This window comes from Rousettus aegyptiacus, unplaced genomic scaffold (genome assembly GCF_014176215.1).
Source record: "Rousettus aegyptiacus isolate mRouAeg1 unplaced genomic scaffold, mRouAeg1.p scaffold_m13_p_1, whole genome shotgun sequence".
In the NCBI taxonomy this organism is placed as follows: domain Eukaryota; kingdom Metazoa; phylum Chordata; class Mammalia; order Chiroptera; family Pteropodidae; genus Rousettus; species Rousettus aegyptiacus.
The window spans coordinates 6,581,508-6,596,641 of NW_023416284.1; the positions used below are offsets into that span (position 1 = coordinate 6,581,508).

Below are 15,134 nucleotides of genomic sequence, written 5' to 3' on the forward strand. Positions count from 1 at the left end.
TAAATAAGACCCAGGAAGAACTTCCACCAGACAGCACTGGAATAAGGGTCAGAGGGGATGTAGAACCTTATTTTCTACAGCCTTTTAGTTGGACAGATTATTTAGCCATCGGAGTCATCTTTAATTAACATCTTGAGGTAAAGAAGGCTGGGGGTGGGGGCGTGCCCTCAGGTTGGGCAAGGATCTCTGAGTCCAGCATTCCCAGGCCCCTGTGAACAGGAAGCGAAGGGAAGGAATTCTGAGAATGAGGCCTCAGGAGGAGGATTCTCATGACTTTCCACACCCGCGCCAGCTCCCGCTGCCACCACCGGTTCCACTTTATGGCAGGCATATTTCAAAGGCCCAGTTCCATTTGCATTTTTAAAACCTTGCGGATGGCCTGGGAAAAATTGCATTTTTCCAGTGTTCCTGAGTTCCACGCTCCTCATCTCCTCCCTCACTCCACTGGGCTTCTGCTTCTGCACCCTCTGCTCCCAGATGGTCCCCCACCAAAGGCAGAGCAAGCCCAGTCCCCACTGGGAACCATCTGGCGGTGTCGGAGGCCAAAAAGGGCTCTGGAGAGAGTGTGGCAAAGGTGGCCACAGCTATGGCCGGCTGGGCAACATGAAACTAGGACCCCAATCCACTAAAACTAGTTCTCAGGGAAGTGGGGGCTGTGTCCTGAGTGTGGGCTAAGGATGGCACAGCATTACAGGGTACATCAATGGCACTCCCTGTGGATTCATCGGACTAAGAGGAACACTGCAGGTGGCTTGGAGAACTTTGAGGAGGCTCTTGGAAGCAGCCTTCAAAAAAACTGAAAAGAGTAAGCCATTCAACCAGCAAAGAAAACCCTTTGCTCTCAGCTGGGCTTGGGAACACACTCTGTGTCTCTGTTATTGCTCCTTTAAAAACAAATTTTTTTTCTGTTCTTCCTCCCACCCTCTCCCATTGCTCCACATTCTCTGCCTTTCCTCTGGAATGTGTCAGGAGGAACTGGAAGTTTGCAGGGCGGTGCTGTGTCTCTTCCTCTGTACTCAGATGTAAGATGTGGTCTCTGATCTCGGGCCAGCAACACACGCACTCTCCACCTCTCGGGAGAGCTCCCCTGTCTCTCTCTCTCCCCCCTTGCAGCTCAGGGCGGCACCTTCCATGCCAGGAGCTGCCCTCAACCTCAATGTCTTCAAGGCCAGATGGAGCCCCTAATTGTCCTCTGACAGGCTTGGCCAGCCTGCAATGGCTCCCTTGATGATCCCGAGCACATGGGGAGTGAGTACTGGGGCAGGGACACTGGCTCAGGCCATTTGCTTCTTCATAGGAGCTCTCAAGTCATCCAGGGCCATAAATACCAATGTGTCCACTTGGCAGCCGGCCAGTGGGTACGGCATGTGGGGACTGAGCCCCACTGAGCTCCGCTCAGCACCTTAAAGTTCGAGGTGCCCCCAACTCAGTTTTCCCCTTTTAAGCAGGAGGGCTGGGGAAACCAACATGGGCTGTGGCTATGGCACTTGGAGTTTCGTTTTAGAACTTTCCCGTTTTTGTTTCTCTCATAAGCTGGAAACTTTCTGAAGGTAGGGATTGTGTTTCCCCCACCTCTCTGTCTGCCTTCCTCCTCCCTCAGCACACACTCTGCGGGTGTAGGGTAAACTCCTAGCTCGCCCCTCACTCAACAGTGGCCATGTCCTCCTTCCCACTGGCTTCCATAAGTAAAACCCTTCAGTCTTGCAGCTGGAGACAGGCGGCTGGTCCTCTTTAGAGGCATCCCCCTGGCTCTCGCTGGGTGACACCAGTGCCAATGTCCTTCATCAGGGGATGAAGAAAAATGGGCCAGGCACTGGCGGTGGCTCCCCAGGCTCTCTTCTCCTTGTGGTCTTCTGGCCCGCGGTATCAGGTCTCCCGTGTGCTAGAGCTGGAGGGATGCCGGGTCCCAGGGGCTGGCATGGCTCTGGTCTCTGGTGCCAGAGACCTGAATGGAGAAGGAAGAAGGGACTGTGCCAAGAGCCTGGGCTTGGCAGCTCCCTCCAGAGGAGACCCGGGGATGCCTTCGAATGTCCAGGAGGCTGGTGACCTGCCAAGGCTGAGTGGACTAAGAGAGGAACCTAGGAAACTCGGGGCCCGGGCAGGTGGCCAGGAATGGGCCCTTTGCAGAGGCGGGGACTGACCCCCAGGGGTCGCTGCACCGCTTGCAGCCTCAGAGGCTGGCAGGGGGAGCCCGGCTGTACCATCGCACGGCCCTCGCAGGGGGAACGGCAGTCACGGCGGCGCCTGGCGGCGGGCTCCGGAGACAGCAGTGCGCGACGGAGCGCAGGCCCTAGCCAGCTACTTACGCAAGGCCTGGTGGCGTGAAGGCCAGAGGTGCCAGTGGCTGGGGGGTGGGGCGCGGCTCCAGAGCCTCCCCGGGACACCCCTACATCCCGTGGTGGAGCCGGGACCCAAACAAAGGCGGACGGCGAATAAAAGGCGGCGGCGCCTATTGCTCGGGATTTCGCGCTGGGGACCAGGATCTGCACCAGGCTGTGCGCGGTCTGTGTGCTCTGGACCGGAGCGGGGAACTCCAGCCTCCTGCAGCTCCGAAGAGCTTTTCTCTGCGACTCCTGCGAGGGGACAAGTCCTCACGGGTGGCCCCGGTCTCGGCCCCTCCAGCGCTCCTCCCTCCGGCGCCCGCGGCTCAGCCGCCTGCTCAGCTTGGCCAGCCGAGGTGAGTGCGACGACCACTGGGCGCCATCCGGGTTGGGGCTGGGGAGGCATTGCTCAGAGGAGCGGGTCAAGCCCTCCGCGCCGCCCCGACCCGGGCCTGAGCAGGGCGGTGCGTGAAGTTCCCCGGCTCTCCAGCCAGTCCGGGATGCGGGCCTCGGAACCACTACCCGGGAAAGCCGGCTGGTGCTGGGCAGCGCCCAGAGCTTGTCCCCCGCCGTCAGTCCCCAGCTCCGCACCAAATCCCAGCGGGCCCGAGCAGCCTCGGTCCACACGGGCCAGTTTGGTGTCCAGAAACCGCGAGGCTTCCGACCTCCGGCCCCCTGCTCGTCCCCGCGGCTGGATGACTGATTCCGTAAAAGTTGAGCGTCGGTCTGCACCCGCCCCAGATGTGGCTCTTGGCTGGGCTAGAACAGGGGACGGGGACAGGAAAAGATTCATGACCTCCTCTCCATCCACTCCCTACCTTAGCGCACTTATGCTCTCAGCGGGACATTTCCGGAGTCCTGGGGCTCAACTAACCTCCTGCGGGTCCAGCTGGGCGCTCAGGGGCTCCGGGGCAGGCCAGGTAGGCGATGAAAGCCGAGCGCGAAAGGGTCTCCGGGCCCTGCCGGGAACACGAGTGAGGGTGGAGGCGGAGTGGGCAGCCGAGCAGTGGCGGCGCTGAGGATGGGGGAAGATGCTGGCGCGAGTGGCGCCGAGTCCCGTGAGTCAGTCAACCCCGCCGCTGGGAGAACTTTTCCAACTCCCTGGGGGCGGGGGCCCGCGGCTCGGCTAGGAAGGCGCCTCCTAGGGGGCTTCCTTTCCTGGGCCACTCTCTACTGCGGAACCCGGAGCCAGCTCCCCGCAGCTCCTCTTGAGGCTGGGCGTAGATCCCCTCCCCGCCATGCCCCTGGTCAGCACCGCGGACAGCGCCTCGCGGGGCAGCCTTGGAAACCCAAACCCCCGCGTGCGCCCCACGGACCCGCCTGCACACTCACACAGATCTACAGACCACCGGCAAACAGTCCCCCTCACAGATTCATAGTCCACTCACGCAAATACACATCCACCCACGGTCCTCACAATCCGCACAGAGGGAAGATCCACATGCACGTGGACAAGCCGGATCTTCCCACCCGCACCAGCAATCCTGGCAGCATCTTTCCGTCCTGCTGTCTCTGGACACCTGAATAAGCCCCAGACTCCAGAGCTCACCGCAGGGTGCTCACAGAGATACCCGCCGATTCACAGAGCCGCTCAAGCGACACCCCCTCTCCACACGCGCACAGTCCTGCGCCTGGGGGGAGGGGGGGAAGCAGAGGGAGGCAGAGCAGACCCTCCCCCACCCAGTGCGGACCTGGGCAGGAACCAGGGTATTTGCCAAATTCAGAGAGTAGGCTGTGGCCCGGTGGAGGCTGAGGGCAGAAGCCCAGCCTTTCGGAATCTTGGTTGTAGGTTCAGAGTCCATCTTGCTGAGCTCGCCACCCCAGGCCTGCTCCCCTTCAGACCTTAGCCCAGACAAACCTCCTTCTGCAACCAGAGCGCGCGCCCCTCTCCCTCCGCATCCTTCTTGGCTTTCACTTGCTGGGTCTTTGTTTCCCTGCTACGTTCTCCTCCTCCAGGTTTGTCTTTCGCATACACACACCTTGATTTTTTGTTTGTTTGTTTGCTTGTGTTTGTTTTTGTCTTTTCCAGTTCCTCCTTCCCAGGTGCCTTCACTCTCTCTTCAACTTCCCTTCAGTCAGTCTGTACCCATGTGGGGCACCTTAGGGGTAGCCGTCTCCATTGTCCCGGCAGATCCTGCACCCCCACTCCTCTCTCCGGAAGTCTCACACACACACACACACCCTTTCTGCCCATGGCCTCAGCAGCTTTTGCCCCCTTCCTAGGAAAAATGTCCGAGACCACATGTGCCAGAGTCCCCACAGTCTTTGCAGGGGCCGGGATTCCTCGGTTGTGAAACCACGGCAAGTGATTCCATCCCCGCCTCCCGGGGGATTCGGCTTTTTGATGGTTCCAGTTACCCATGCCCTGGCTTGCCCTTTGACGCCTCTCCCGCCGTTGCTCTCAAAATCCAGAAACTAGGTTGGAGGAGGAGGAGTGTCAGTATGAGGCAGTGGAAGGAGCACTCGAGTGCAAGTGGGGGAACCTGGGTCCTGGTCTCAGCTCGGCCGCATGCCAACTGTGTCCTTGGGCACATTTCGTTCTCTGAGCCTCAGGCTTCCCATCTGTACAAGAACGGGGTTTTTCGAGGTATCTTCAGGGTCTGTTTTTGACCTTAATAATGTGGAACATTGGAGTCTCTTGAATATGGGTGGGACGGAAAATCGTGGTTCTAACCCCAGAGGTTGTGGTACCTTCCCCTTCCTCAGAGCAGCCACCACTGGTGAAGTCATCCTGTCCCCTGAGCGATGAATGTGTGGATGATTTCCTTTATAGGACCAGAGATGTTAATTTTCTCGAGTTACATAGCTGAAACGCAGTCTCCACTGGGGCAGGCATTGATTCTACTGTCAGTATATCCTCTGCATAAACCACTGGTTCTGCTAGTGGACGCTTGGTGAATGAATGAATGAACAAATTAATGACTAAAAGAGTAGGGACTTCATCCTGGATCTCTCTACCCCCAGAGCCTTGGGATCCTGGTGTAAGCCTTTTTCCCTGATAGTTTAGACATGTCTCCCTTATCTCCCCATCTCCCCTGAAAAGTCATTCGAAGGCAGATGGAGTTGTCAAAAACCCTTCCTCCCTTAAGGCCAACTCTGGGCTGATCGCAAATGACCACAGGGAAGTTTTAGAGTCCCTGCCTGCTGGGAGGGGGCTTGGCCATCAGCCCGAAGTCCCTAAGACTCGACCAAGTAGGCTGTCCATGGCAGCTGGCCAGGATCTGAGGCCAGGAGGGAAGACAGTCATCGCTACCATTTGGCTGAGCAACCACTTCCCACACCCCCATGAGCCGAGTACTGTAAAAATCAGCTTTCCAGATGAGCAAAGTGAGATGATGAAAGATGAGGTGGTTTCTCGAGAGGCGAACAGCTAGCCCACTGCCAGTCATAAAAATAAGCATCCAAAAGTGGTGGCGATGGTGGCGATAATAACATCGTTGGTGTTGATAATGATGGTGGCATAATTATGATTAGAGGTTTGATGATCGGGCTCTCTGGTTCTCTTTCCCTGCTTTGAAATTGTCTCCCCTCTTAAACCTCTCGTACTTCTCCCCTCACCCAAATATGGAGAAACCAAGGGCTGGGACAGTGAGAAGGAGGTGTCCGGTTGTTGATCAGTTCCAGCTGAGGAGGAAGGCTTGTCATTTGAAATCTTCTTCCTCCTGCCCACCCTCCCCCACCCAAGCACATCTCCTGCCGGAGTAGCCAGAAGCGGTGTCAAAGTCTGTCAAAACACCCTTCCAAGCTGGGTTCCAAATGCAACGCCCAGGGAAAATAAATAAAGAGAGCAGTGCCCGCCCAAAATAGAAACATGTATCAACTCACAAATATGCATGTTTTCCAAAAGTCGCATTTCACGGGCAGACAGTACGACTCATGCTCCAGCTGCTCGACAAAGGCTGGAGGCGTGGACGCCGCTGGGACCGGTCCAAGGAAGGTGGCAGAGCCTCCCCCAGCGAGCGTACACCCTGCTTGGCCACTGGAAGGCCAGGCAGCCATGCTCCCGCTCCTCACCAGCTGGAAGGCACAGGGGCGGGAGGATTGCAATTATTATATGTGTCTATGTGGTAAGCAAAGCTCTTTGGAAATAGGCAGCAGACAAGGCTGATGGCCTCGGGTCCTCTGCCTTACAATGGGAGCAGCAGGCTGGTAATGACAACATGGATAATAATAGCTGCATTCGTTGAGTACCTACTACGTGCCATGGGCTAAACATTTACACGTATTATCTCACTTAACCTTGCAACCATCTCATGGCGTACGAACTCTTCTCCCCATTTAATATATGGGAAAACCGAGGCTCAGAGAAGCGAAGACGCTTGCCCAAGGCCGTGCAGCTAGCAGAGACCAAGTCGGGATCAGATTTTGATCTGAATGAAGCAAGAGCTCCTGTTTTGCCCCGTACTCTGCATTGTTTCTAGTATTCATTCATTCGTTCATTCAATAAATTTTTCGTATGTGTGGAGAAACCCATTTACATGATAGTTTTCAAAAGAATGTAAATTCCTCTGCTGCCTGGGTCAGGGGCGAAAAATAATACTGTCACCTGAGTTTAGGTCTGGCCATCCCTTGGTGGCCCAGGACGGGCACCTGAGGCTTCTGGGCTAGGCCTGGGTCTACATCTCAGATTTTGTTCCCTACCCGTCTGCCTAGGTGATGGGCTCAGGCGGGATCCCCACTCTGAAGCTTGGACTGTGAAAGTTAATTGAACTCCGTAAGAGGTCAGGGCTGCATGAGGCCTCGGCAGATGGGGGAAATGACTTACTCCAGAGAGGACGGATGAGTTGCCCAGCACCACACAGTGTGTTGGTGGCAGAGTCTGAATCGCATAATCCCAAACTGGCATGCCACGTAGCCAGGCTCGCTACATGGGTGGGAAGCGTCCAAACCGCCCCGGGGAAGGGGGCTGAACCAATGCAGGCAGTAAACCTAACACTTCCCTTCCAAGCTCAGAGGGGCCATGCAGCTGGCTTTCTCCTCCGCATCCCTCCGACATATGGCCCACCCCAGCTCCCCACCTAGTCATCGTCATGAACAACACTAGCAAATACAGAACATTTGCCATGTGCCAAGCACTGTGCTAAATGCTTTACACCTATTAATTGATATGATCCCCACGGCAGCCCTAAGGTCTTCTTATTCCACTTCACAGTTGAAGGAACTGAGGCTAGAGAGGTTGACTCACCTGCCTAAGGTCTCACAGCTAGTAAAGGGACAGGTGGGGTCCGTGGAGCAGGTTTCCTCTGGGGGCCAGAGAGGAGGTTTGGAAGCAAAGCCAGGGGAAGGAGGAGCTGACGGACAGCAGCGGCCTATTTATATTACACCTCCTGGCCTTGTCACGCTTGCTGGCGTTTGTGCTGGCAGAAGCTATGACTGCCAAAACCTGGAAGTTAGAAGCCTGGTACAGGGTCCTGGAACCAGCCCCTGGGGGGACATAGTCTGGGTGTTTCTCCCTTAGTCTCTGTACTTGAAGAGCTCACCAGAGTCTCTAGTCCCTGCCCTTGTACCTCCTGCCCAGAGCAGGGATAAGTGATGGCTCACCCAGTTCCCCCACCGGAAGTAGACCCAGGTGTCCACTGGGACTCAGAGGACGTAATCCAGGCAAGTGGTCATTCCAGGGTCAGGAGGAAATTTTCCCAGGGGTGGTACCTGCCATATACTCGGGTGCTCTCCTCAGCTTGATGTCATGGTGGGACAGGGATGCAGTAGGGAAGGCTCATTCCTGCCCGGCCATCTGCCGAGGCATCTGACACACATACTGGCACCTGGATGATGAATCTTTTGCCAAACCTTGTTAATAAAGGAGACGTGACTGCCAGCTGGAAGCCACTCCTGTCATGAAGGAGAATGTGGTGATCTTCTTGTCTCTGGGAAAGGCAGCCTAACGGGGCTTGGAGTTGGGACAATTGTGGCAAGCTGGCGATCCTAGGATGTTTGGAGATGAGTACTGTGTTTTCCCCACACTGCACTGGCCTTTGCACTGTCCTAGAGGATTTATCATGTTCTTAGCTGGGAGAGTTTTGCAGGGTGATCACCCGATGATAACCATGATTATAATAATGGCCAACATATTTTTAATGTTTACTACCTGCCAGGCACTGGGCTTAGAGCTTTATAGGTATTATCATTCCATCCATCCTATGAGAGAGCTGCCGTTATCATTCCATTTTAGGGATGAGAAGTGAGAAGTACAGAGAGGCCGAGCAGCTTCCTAGTAAGCGATAGAGACAAGACTCAAACCCAGGCAAGTTGGCCCCAGGTGCCGTAAGCCCAGCCACCATACGATGACCGAGGCTCACACTTTGGCCTTTATATTAACTTGATTTGGGTCTTTAAGGATGAGCACGATTGGAACCAAAATACCTTTTGGATCCTTCAGTAACCTGGGTAATTTGTACCTATGGACTCAAGCTGCGTCCCAGTTGACAGGGTGACGTGCGTTGGCCATTTTCTTCTCGACTGCCAAGCATCCCAGGAGATCACTTTTCAGATGTCCAGATGTGGGCGACATCTGGCAGGCTGGCAGGACCTTTCCGGATGTCACCCAGATGTTTCCCCTTTTCACTCCATGTAGACGCAGCTGGGGCTTGCGTCCTTCTGGATATGTTTGTATGCGGGAAGTTCCCGGTTGAAAAGTATTCACCAGTTTGAAAACATCATCTTGTGATTTCACAAAGGCAGGATGTTGGTTTCGGTTCCTCTCTGCAATCCAGGCCTGAGGGACATTAGGCTAAGCCGGAGAAAAATCGGGCTTTGGGAAAGTGTCAGCAGCTAAAGGAGAAAACCCCTCCTTCTCTTCTTCAGCCAGGAAAGCTGAGACAAGGCTGGCTGCCGAAGAGCGTCGCAGGCAAGTAGCCGCTGCATGTTCCCTGCGAGGCTTCCTGACTTTCTAACCCTGTCCTCCAGAAGCTTCAAGCAGATGGTCTCAGACTAACAGAACCAGGCATTGGTGATCAACAGGGACATGTCAGCCAAGAGGCATTCTTGGGCGTTTATGAACACAAGAGTAGATCTGAGGTGAGAATGTTCACACAGCCTCCGGGAGGAAAGGAGTTTGAGACACCACAAAGTTAAGCTAAGGGTGATTCAGCAGAAAGTTCTTATTTTATATAGCGAGGACCGACAAGTGAATGAATTAAGGCTATGAATGAGTGAATAAGTGAATGAATGAATTGGTAAATGGAAGAATTTGTGAATGGGGCTGATGGACTTTGACAGCCCGGGCCTCGATTTGGTGGGGCCTGACCTGACTCCAAGTACTGACCAAGGGAAGGGTCCTGTCCTTGACCCCTGGAACGCCCTTCAGCTCAGGGGCAGCGAAAGATAGGCTGAACCCCGAGTCTTGCCCTCTCACTGCACACCCCGCTTCCACCTCATTCTGCAGACCCTCTTCTGGCCCCTGGCCCTGGCGGGGTTGGAACCCAGGCAGCTGCAAAGCAGATGGAGGCTGCTGCCCCCACACCCCGAGAAGTCTGCAGCCCTCTTCACCTTCCTAGCTGCCCCCCGGATCCCCAAGTCACCCCATCTCCTCCTGTTACACTTCTGTGTCTGGCCCTTTGGGGACTCCAAATGGCACAACTGGAAGACATCTGAAAGCACATTGAATCCAACCCTCCCATTTGACAGAAGGGCAAACTGAGGCCCAGGGAAGAGGAAGGACTTGCCCAAGGTCACAAGCAAATGGGAGACAGAACTCCATTATTATGGAGGGTTTAGGACAGTTCCTACTAGACTTAGGATAACGCTGCACCGTTGAGTAGGGTGGGGGTGGGCAGAAGGGGTCTGCGATTCTTGAGCCCAGATAGCTCCGCTGGGTCTCTGCCTCCGAGGTCAGGAATAGCAATTCTTAGTTCCTGGGATCCTGAATCTCTCACGCATTTTACAGGAAAGACAGCAGAGCTGGTGGGGGGTGGGAGGAGGTGATACGGGGAATCTGCTCTCCATCCTGGGCCTTCTCCTTCAGCTGCTCAGCTCTGACCCTCGACCCCTGTCTCTGTAAGCAGCTGCACCACATGGAGCATGGGCTGAGCCTGGGGGCCAGTGTTAGACACCCCAATCTGGCAGGGACCTCTGTGCTGGCCCCAGGTGTGGAGGGGTACTGAGCGCACATCCGGGGCTGACCATCTTCCTTCCCATGTGCCCCTGAGCATCAACCCGCACTGTAGCCAGGAAGCCCTTTCCCAGCTTCAGTGCAGGCACTGAAGGTGCATTTCTACCTGGACACCCAAAATAGCGAAGTTGGGTGCCAGGCCCTGATGCTTCTCTCCATCCTTCCCTGGAGCCTGCCACACAGCCAGGGCTGTGGCCAGAATGACAGGCCATAATGACTCCGGGGACAGACCCTGAGAGTGTGTGTGCATAGGTGTGTGTGCGTGAGTGTGCGCGTGCGTGCTCCAGCAGAGGTTGAGAGGCTGGCTCTAGAACTCTGGGAGTTTTCAAACACAGGAGACTCAAATAAAACCTAATATAGTGAGAAGAGTGCTGAGCTTATCAGAAAGCAGGTTCAAATAAATCCTTTTACATCTCTTAGCTTCGGTTTTCTTGTTTGCAAATTGGAAATGATTCCTAAGACTAGAAAACCTATACAAAAATGATCTACAGGCTGTAAGGTGCTGCTCGGATGCAGTGCCGTTCAATCCCCCGGGGGGAGAGGATCAAAGGCAGGAAGAGAATGGCTCTGGCTTGAGGACGCTAGTGCCTGAGTAGCCTCTAGCATCCCCTTGCCATGCTCCTTCCATCTGGTGATGGCCTCCTCTGCCCTCCACAAGTCCAGGCAGCAGGGGCTGGGGGAGCCCCAAGTCTCAGAGCGGGAGAGTTACCCTTATCTCACTTTCTTTCTTTCTAGGCAGTGAGGCGGAGGATACAGCCCCTCCCCAGATCTCCACCCCAGACCAGTCACAGTGGCCCCTTGGGGAGGCTCGAGAACTTTGCATTATGTGCCTTTTTATCTTTCAGCTTCCAGTTTACGCTCAAGCTTCTCTTTTGTAGTGTGGGACTGAGGAGAGTCTGGCAACACCCCTGGACCCGTGGATGTGGTCCGGAAGTGCTGCGGGGAGAGGGGGGCGAGTGGTTTCCGAAGCTTTCCCCCAAGAACTGACAGGTGGCCAGCTGCTGTGTCCCAGCGAAGCCGAAGGCATCCAGCACGTGCTATTCGGCCGCTCCAGCCTCTTGGAGCGAGGCTACAGCAGGGTTCACCCTGCTCGCCCCCTGCCCACCAGTTATACAATAGCTTCTGAATAAGGGTGAAGGGGAGCCCACTTTAGAGAGCATCTCTCCCCAGATGGGGGTGGGGGTCACACAACAGGCCAGTGACAGGGCAAGTCCCTGCACTCAGCCTCCAGGGGCCACTTGTGCTAAGCCAGGCAGCCGTCCCCTGCTCACCCACCACCCTCCCCCCCCCACCCCCGCCCCTGGCTTGAGCTCCCAGGAAGAGCTGGTGGGAGCCAGGGGAATTGTTTTACATATTTGTTAATCGGGTCTCAGAGAGAGCGAAGGGCCCTGAGCTCATCAACCAGGAAGGAATCCAATTTGGCTTTTATGGCCATGGTTATTGGTCTTATTTTGTGGGGATCTTTTTATTTTTTATTAATGCAGTGATCTGGGAGCTGGGGAGCTGGCAGGCTGCTGGGCCCAGTGGGTTCTCTGGCTCACATGAAACTCCAGACAGCACCCAGGACCTGGGCCTGGGGGGCGGGGGGACAGGTGTGTGACGGGGGGGGGGGGGGGCGCAGCCAGGACAGGCTGCAGTGAAGATTTTCAGGAAACATGTGACCCTTCAGGCAAGTGGTGTTTAAGGGCCTGGTTTGATTAAGCTTTTATTGCCTTTTCCTCAGAGATGAAAGGCTGCTTGGCGGGGGCCGGAGCCAGGCCTGACGGGTCTGGGCCCTGCAGCCTGAGTTGTGCAGGCAGGAAGGGGTGAAGAGGGAGAGGCTGGAGTGGACTGGTTGGGGTGGAATCCCTTTTGTCAGTTAGAGCACAGTGGCTAAAAAGGTGGCCCCTGACTCCTGCCTACAGAGGATCCGATCCCAGCCACACTCCTGCCAGCCGCCTTGCAGAGCCGAGGCTGGAGCAGAGGTGACAGAGATTAAGTAAAGGGCCCAGCGCTGGGCACACAGCAGTGCTCGATGGATGGGCAGCTCCCTGCCCAAGCCTCTCCTATGGGCCTGGCAAACCCTGAGCCCTTGGTCCTCTATTTTCTTTCACTGCCTGGCCCCCCCACGAGGAGCCGATTGGCAGATCTGGGTGGCCTATTCGCGTCTCCCTCTCTGGACATAAAGTCCTGTTCCTGGCCCGAGTGCCATCATGTCTTCTTCCCCATGGCTGGAGGAAAAGGTGCTTCGAGAAGTGAGCCCTGGACAGAGATCCAGGAGGCTCAGTCCACCCCAGAGCCAGGGGGCAGGGAACCTGGGGAGAGGCAAGTGTGAGCCCCAGGGTCGGGGGTGGGGAGGCCAAGGCTAGATCGCCTGCTGCAGGAAGCTGTGGGGAGCTGGGGAGAATGGTCCTGGACTCCCTGCGACAAATCGCCTGGGGAGGTAGTATAAATACAGATTCCTGGGCTGCACCCTCTGAGTCCAATTGGTTAGATCTGGTGTGTGGCCCAGGAGTTTTGCATTTTAATGAGTGCACACAGTGACTGGTCCACACTCCTGTCTGAGAGTCGATGTGGTAGACAAGGAAATGTCTGCTCCGAGAGACCGGGAGACCGGCAGACCTGCCACAAGCCGGGCCAGATTTCAGCCTCTTTCCATCTGCAAAGCTCATAATGATCATATTAGCTGCTGTGACTCAGCAAGTGAAATAGCTCCACCCCCATTTTACAGATGAGGAAACTGAGACCTGCCCAAGGCCCCCAGCTAGCGGCAGAGCCAGAGTTTGAACCCAGGACTATCTGACTACGAAATCCATGCTTAGCTCCCTCCTCCCCCCAAAAAATCAGGCCCTGGAGCTCTCAGTACCTGATATTCTCTTAGTGTTGGGGGCCAGTTGTGTTCCACTGAACACACGGAATAGGGGAAAGTGACGGTGGCTGTCGTGACCATTAATGTCGCGCTCCTCTGGTGCTGGCTGGGACAATTCCCTGGGTGATAGGTTGACCAGTGCAAAGCTTGTTTGCCTGACGCATATGGCACTGTTGGGCTCGTGTGCCCACAGTTTCCTCACCAGCTGTCATCCTGGAGAGGCCAGTCGTCCTTCAAGCACCGTAGCCTGTTCTCCTGTGAGAAATGAGGGGCCTGGGCAGGGTCACCACAGCGTCTCCCCAACTCCCTCTTCTCTTCACCCTCCTGGGCTCCCAACAAATATGTCCAGATTTCTTGGCAGGGAGGAGTGGTCACGTGCATCCCTCTGAACCTCCTGGCCTCTGCTGGCAAATGTAGCCCGTGAGGATGGTTTCCCGGGAGGGTAGCAGCTCCGGTGGGAGGAGGCGCAGGTGCCCGCCTCAGCTGCAGCCGCAACGCCAGGCTTCCATAGGGCTGGCGACAGGGCGGGGGTGGTCGATTTAGGACGTTCTTACTGGGAGAAGGACTCTGACAGGTGCTGACAGTCACCCAGCCATGCCCCTTCCTCTACAGGGCATGTCCTGACTCTGTTGCCATTTTCACTTGCAATTCTGGGTAGGACTTGGGGCTTCTCGGGAGAAAACTTTAAGAGGGTCTTAGGATCTACCTGCTAGGAAGGGGCTCCCTGCTTTACCCCCCGTTTCCCTCTGGGATGCTTTATGCCCCATTGTATTAGTCATGGTTCTCCACAGAAACAGAACCAACAGGGTGTAGAAGGATGGATGGATGGATGGATGGATGGATGGATGGATGGATGGATGGATGGACGGACGGACGGACGGACAGACAGACAGATAGATAGATAGACAGACAGACAAATGGACAGATGGATAACAAGGAATTGGCTCACATAATTGTAGCGGCTGAGATGTCCGAGCTCTACAGTTGGCAAGCTGGAGATCCAGGAGAGCCGATGGTGTAGTTCCAGTCTCTGTCCGAAGGCTTGAGACCCAGGAGAGCCGATGCTTCAGTCCGAGTCTAAAGACTGTAAAGGACCAATATCCCAGCTTCAGCAGTCAGCCGATAAGAGTTCCCTCTTACTCAGCCTTTTCATGCTATTCGGGGCTTCCACTGACTGGCCGAGGCCCACCTGCATTAGGGAGGGCAAGCCGCTTTACTCAGTCTGCACACTCACAATCACGTTTGGTCAAATGGTCACTCCTGGCCCAGTCCAGCTGACACAAAAAACGAGCCATCACGCCCATGCTCTCGCAGAAGGGATGGCCGGGCATCTGAAACCGGTGGGGGCTTCCTTTGCATCGTGCCCTGAGCTGTCGCCTACCAAAAGCAGAACCGCTGAGACCTGAGTGATAGCAGGTCTTAGGGGCATGGTGCAGGCTTGCTAAAGGGCGGTGAGTTTCTTCTCTCAGCTCTCAGGGAACTCAAGGGCGGCTTGGAACGCTGAAGAGAGCGTAGGCTTCTGGATCGAATGCTAGTTCCAGTCCTATTAGCTGTGTGACCACAGGGAGTCACTTAACCTCTCTGTTGATTCCTCTGTAAGATGGGGTTGCTCATAATGCTCCCTGCAGGACCGATGTGAGTATGAGACAGGGTGACTAGAACTTGCACGTGGTGGACGCACAGCTAATTATTATGTGATGGTTCTCTTAATGGGTGCCAGAGTGTCTGCATTGAGTTTCTGGAGCTTTTGGCGTCACCCCATCTGTGTGATTTTGCCCCATTTTTACCACCTTGTTTCCTGCGCTGCTGTAGCCTCGTACCCTAAGTGCCCACGTCTCTGAGAAGAGCCTGGGAT

At 55.5% G+C, this 15,134-nt stretch overlaps 1 protein-coding gene across 4 annotated transcripts in view; it reads left to right on the forward strand.

Moving 5' to 3' along the window:
• Nucleotides 1-2,272: 2,272 nt before the first annotated feature.
• DISP3 (dispatched RND transporter family member 3) overlaps nucleotides 2,273-15,134 on the forward strand; it is a 42,954-nt gene continuing 30,092 nt past the window's right edge. For all 4 annotated transcript variants that reach the window (XM_016149397.2, XM_016149396.2, XM_036228676.1 and 1 more), the window contains exon 1: nucleotides 2,273-2,677. The gene's annotated coding sequence lies outside the window, so the exon portion shown is untranslated. The remainder of the gene's footprint in view (nucleotides 2,678-15,134) is intronic.